We start from the raw sequence: 6,133 nt of genomic DNA on the forward strand, positions 1-6,133 counted from the left end.
TACCTGAGTTCACAACTTTGATTATCCTTATTCTTTCATATATTGATAGATGAAGCATGGAGTCTTTCTAGAATTTTGTCACCTAGATTCAGTAAGGTGACAGACACCCTCTTTAATGTTTCTTAAACACACTCTCTTTCATTGATCTCTTCACACTTGCCTTTAGGCATGTTAAAATTTTTCAATGGGAGTAGAAGAGCAAGTTTGGAAAACAGTAATTCTTTTCACTTCCCCTACCTTTCTACAATATATCTGAATAGAGAAGATCACACTACAGAGGTAAAATGCCTTCTCTTATGCTGGGAAAGAACATGAAACCTTACCAATTGTTAACTGTGATTTCATTAAAGGAGACCTTCATGGAATTACATCTCACATCAATTCATTGTTTGAACTTTTAACATGAGAGACAGTAATTTCCCCTAAGTGGAAAAAGGGTAATCATTAAAGCAGAGATGTTAAAAAAATTACTAGCATGAGGCCTCAGACAAATTAATTTTAGATCTCAAATGAATTACCTTAAAATTATTTTATCTGCATAACCCATGGGACAATTTTCCTTTAATTACATGAGTTAAATATACACCAGATTGAAGATTAGTCTTACAGTTACATAGTGCTGTTATTTATATCCTTTTAAATATATGTTCATACACACACACAAACATATATAATTTGGCATGCTAGGAGTAGTAGAAATATTTATTGTTATTAATATCTAATTTCTAATTAAACTGTTTACAAAATAGATAATACAAAAATAATATCATGTATATTTACATCATATTTGTAATTATGCAAAATATTTTGATATGTTGTTTCTACATCATTTACTTATTTTTTGTACATATATGTATTTTCCTAGTCACATTCTAGGCACATTTTTAAATAAAAGGTAGTCTTTTCTTTTTCTAAATATAATTTCTCTTTCTTTTTAAGTTAACATATTTACTCATTAACTTAACTTATTAACTTATTTACTATTGTAATAGCCACATAACATTTTATTCTATGTATCATTATTTATTAAACCATTTCCCTGGTGAAGTGATTTGATTGATTATACTTTTGGTATAACAAACATTGATTCAATGCAATGCATAAATAAGTACTGTGTATGCCTAAATATGATGAATCAATATACACATATTTTTCCATGGATTTTTAAAAAAATATTCTTTTACCATTTATGCAATCTAATATTTCACCTTTTAAACATAGTCACATATATGTTTCAATGCTGTTAATTGCACTCACAATCTTATGCTACCATCACCACCATCATTACCAAATTATGTCCATCATTCGAAATAGGAACGCTGTACATTTTAAGCCTTAACTTCCAATTCCCCATACCCACCCTATCTCCTGGTAACCTATATTCTAGATTCTGATTCTATGAATTTGCTTATTCTAACTGTTTCAAGTCAGTGAGATCATATAATATTTGTTCTTTCGTGTCTGGCTTATTTCATTCATCATGATGTCTTCAAGGTCCATTCATGTTGTCTCATGTATCAGTACTTCATTTCTTGATACAGCTAAATAATATTACATTGTATTTATATACCATATTTTGTTTATCCATTCATTGGTTGATGGACATTTGGGATGCATCCATCTTTTGGCAACTGGGTATAATACTGCTATGAATATTGGTGTGCAAATATCTGTTCAAACACCTGCCTTCAATTCTTTTAATTATATACCTAGTAGTAGGATTGCTGGGTCACATGGTTATTCTATACTTAGCTTTCTAAGGAATGGCCAAACTGTCTTTCACAGTGGCTGCAACATTGTACATTGCCACCAGCAATGAATGAGCTACTATTTCTCTGAATCCTCTCCAACACTGCTATTTTCCATTTTTTAATAGCAGCAATTCTAATGGGTATAAAATGGTATCTCATTGTGGTTTTGATTTGTCTTGAACTTCTAGCACAATGTTGAATAACAGTGGTATCTGTGGCCATCCTTGTCTTATTCCTGATCTTAGAGGGAAAATTTTCAGTCTTTCCCCACTGAATATGATGTTAGCTGTTGGAATTTTTTATACATTGCTTTTATCATATTGAGGAAGGCCCCTTCTATTCCTATCACTTATTTTATCAAGAAAGGATGTTGAATTTTGTGAAATGCCTTTTCTGCATCAATTGAGATGATTATGTGGTTTCTCTGTTTTGATTTATTGATGTGGTGTATTACATTAATTGACTTTCCTATGTTGAAACAGCCCCACAGAACTGGAATAAATCCCACTTGGTCATGGTGTATATTTCTTTTAACATGCTGCTGGATTCAGTTTGTGAGTATTTTGTTGCGGATTTTTGCATGTATTTTCATTAAAGTGATTGGTCTATAATTTTCTCTTCTTGTAGTATCTTTGACTTTGGTATTAGTGTGAGGTTGCTTCATAGAATGAGTTAGGTAGCTTTCCCTCCTCTTCAATTTTTTTGAAGAATTTGAGTGGGATTGGTACTAATTCTCTCTTGGATACTTGGTAGAATTCACATGTGAAGCCCTTTGGTCCTGAACTTTTCTTTTTTTGGAACTTTTGTGACTGATTCAATCTCTTTATTTGTGATTGGTTTGTTGAAGTCATCTGTTTCTTCTTGGGTCAATGTTGGTTGTTCATGCTTTTCTAGGAAGTTGTCCATTTTGTCTAAATTGTCTAGTTTATTAGCATATAGTTGCTTATAGTATCCTCTCATTTTCTCCTTTATTTCTGCAGGGTCAGTTGTTATGTGTCCTTTCCCATTTCTCATATTCTTCTTCTTATTTTTTTTTTTTCGGTTAGCCTAGCTAAGGGCGCATCAATTTTATTGATTTTCTCAAAGAACCAGCTTCTGGTTTTGTTGATTATCTCTATTGTTTTCATGTTCTCAATTTCATTTTTTTCTGCTCTAATCTTTGTTATTTCTTTCCTTCTTTTTGCTTTGGGGTTAGTTTGCTTTTCTTTCTCTAGTTCCTCCTAGTTAGCAGTTAATTCCTTGTGTTTTGCTCTTTCATCTTTATTAACATAGGCATTTAAAGCCATAAATTTAACTCTCAGCTCTGCCTTTGCGGCATCCCATAGGTTTTGATGCATTGTATTTTCATTGTCATTTGCCTCAAGATATATATTAATTTATATTGTCATTTCTTCCTTGAACCACTGGTTGTTTAAGAGTGTGTTGCTCAGCCTCCATGCATTTGTGAGTTTTTTGGCCTTCTGCTTTTTATTGATTTCCACCTTCCTTCTGTTATGATCTGAGAACGTGTTTTGTATAATATAAATATTTTTAAATTTACTGAAACTTACTTTGTGACCCAACATGTGGTTTGTCCTGGAGAATGTTCCATGTACACTTGAGAAAAATGTGTATCCTGATGTTGCAAGGTGTAGTGTTCTATAAATGTGTGTTAAGTCTAGTTCATTTATCATACTTTTCAACATCTCTGCTTCTTTACTGATCCTCTGTATAGATGTTCTATCCATTGATGAAAGTGGTGAAGTCTCCAACTATTATTGTAGAGGTGTCTACTTATCCCTTCAGAGTTGTCGGTGTGTGCCTCATGTACTTTGGGGTGCTCTGGCTGGGTGCATAAATATGTATAATTTATGTTTCCTGGTGAATTGTCCCTTTTATTAATATATAGTATCCTTTGTTGTCTCTTTTAATTGTTTTACACTTGAAGTCTAATTTGTCTGATATTAGTATAGATACCCCTGCTCTTTTACTGTTGTTGTTTGTATGAAATATTTTTTTCCAACCTTTCACTTCTGAACTATATTTGTTCTTGTGTCTAAAATGACTCTCTTTTAGGTAGCATGTAGATAGGTCCTGTTTTTTAACTTTTTAATCCATTCTGCCAGTCTATGTCTTTTTATTGGGGAGTTTAATCCATTAACAGTTAATGTCATTACTGTAGGGACAGTACTTTCTTCTGCCATTTTGTCTTTTGGATTTTATATGCCATATCTTATTTTTTTCTCTTTTCTTTTACCCTTCTTGATAGTCTTCATTTCTACACTCTTCTCCAAACTTCTCTCTTTTGTCTTTTCCTACCAGCCTGTAGCACTCCCTTTAGTATCTCTTGTAAAGCATGTCTCTTGTTCACAAACTCTCTGTGTCTGTTTTTCTGAAAATATTTTTAACTCCCCCTCATTTTTGAAGGACAGTTTTGCCAGATATAGAATTCTTGGTTGGCAGTTATTCTCTTTTAGTATCTTAAGTATAGCATACCATTTCCTTCCCACCTCCATGGCTTCTGCTGAGAAATCTGCACATAGTCTTTTTTTTTTTTTTTTTTTTTGGCAGTTTAAGCAAAAGGCCTCACATATTTATTACTGAACCAACTTATTTATGCAGAAGCATAAAAGCAAAGAAATGCCAGGTTTTTCCCCAATAAAATAAGTCCAGCTGTTCAGAAAGGGGAACTCTTTCCACTTGAAGGTGCTAGTGAACTTGGTACAGAATCAAAATGTGTGCCATCACGTGCCATTCCTAACAGACCCAGCTTGGTTCTTTTCCAGTGTCTCCTCTTGGAGTTGTACCTGATTTTATTGCCAGTTTTCATTCAAATCCATTGAGGAATGGGATGATTCTGTTTTTGTTTCTTGGCCAGGAATCACTTGATTCTAAAAGTCTTATGAGAAGACATGGTGAAGACGGCAGTCAAAAGAACCCCTGGACATAGTCTTATTAAGCTTGCCTTGTATGTGATTGATTTGCTTCAAAACTCTCTTTGTTTTTGACATTTGACAATCCGATTATGATGTGTTTCAGAATAGGTCTATTTGGGTCTGCTCTGTTTGGGATATACTGCACTTCTTGGATCTGCAATTTTGTCTTTCATAAGAGATAGGGAATTTTCAGTGATTATTTCCTCCATTATTTTTTCTGCCCCTTTTCCCTTCTTGTTACGTCTGGGATACCCATTATGCATATATATATATATATATGCATAATTTTCTTTTTCATCTCTTCTATTGTACCTCTCATTCCTATAAGCTATGTCATTTGTTTTTTCAAACTTTTGATTTCTTCCTTATGTTCACACAATGTCTTCCTTATATCCTTCATCTCTTTTGCCATATCTTCCCTCAACTCATTGATTTGATTTTTGCATTGTTTTAGCATGTCTGTTTGAACATCTTTATTTAATTGTTTCACCTCCTGTATCTTTATGAAGTGTTAGTTTATTTCTTTTACTGGGCATGTCTTAATTTTTCCTAGGGTGACATAATTTTATGTTTATGTCTAGGCATCTGATTTCCTTGATTAGTTTATTCTACATGTTGTTTTCACCCTTTTACATTTGGTTTTCTCATTGATTGGCTCATTCTCTATCTGTTCTTTGGCATTCAATTCAACTTATTCTAGGCCTTTTACATAGCTTCTGTTTAACTGATCAAAAATTTTTAGCTCTTGTTATTCTGGTTCTTGCCCTGCCTATATATCTCTATTACCAGCAAGTTGTGAGATTAGCTCTGCCACCCAGTCTCCCCATATAACCAGGCTCCTACAGCAGCCTGCCTCTGGGGAGTAGGCACTGGTCATGACAGCAAATTCTCTGTGTGTGGTTAAAATAAGTCTGCTGGCACCCAGTGGTGTTCCATTTTTCACCAGAAAGCAAGCCCTGGGTTTGTTTTAGAGCATTGCTTTAACTGTTGGGTCATCTGTATTTTTCAATTTAAACAAGGCCAGTTTCCTATGCACAAGTTGTAGCCCAGCTCCACTGGGCCTTGGATAATGTCTAGAGCTGTTCTGAGAAGTCCTAAGATTCTCTTGCACTTCCCAGTCTGCCCAGCTGATGGTACTGTTCAATGACTTAATTGTCTTCAGAAGGTGTTTAGATTACTTACTGGAGCTGGTCTGAATCAGCTGGGTGGGGCTGTATTACTTTTTTGACCTCAGCTGAGTCTAGCAGGGTTGGGCTCAATTATTTGTTAGAGTCTGGCTGAATCTGGCTGGGTAGCGCTGAACTGCCTCCTGGTGTCCCTGTCTTACTGTGCAAGGCTAAAGCTGTGGGTTTCCTGCACCCTCACTTTGCTGGATCAAGTCTGACTCAATGTGGGTCTGTGTCCTTCAGTGTCTCTGCAGCAGAGGACTCCCCCAGCTGCCATAGTTTTCAGCTACCCCCAGGAAAG

The 6,133-nt window shown here is 34.7% G+C and overlaps 1 pseudogene; it reads right to left on the reverse strand.

The window, feature by feature from the left end:
• Positions 1–4,407: 4,407 nt before the first annotated feature.
• LOC119530471 lies at positions 4,408–4,644 on the reverse strand (annotated as a pseudogene).
• Between the last annotated feature and the right edge of the window lie 1,489 nt (positions 4,645–6,133).

Source organism: Choloepus didactylus, chromosome 3 (genome assembly GCF_015220235.1).
Source record: "Choloepus didactylus isolate mChoDid1 chromosome 3, mChoDid1.pri, whole genome shotgun sequence".
Lineage (NCBI taxonomy): Eukaryota > Metazoa > Chordata > Mammalia > Pilosa > Megalonychidae > Choloepus > Choloepus didactylus.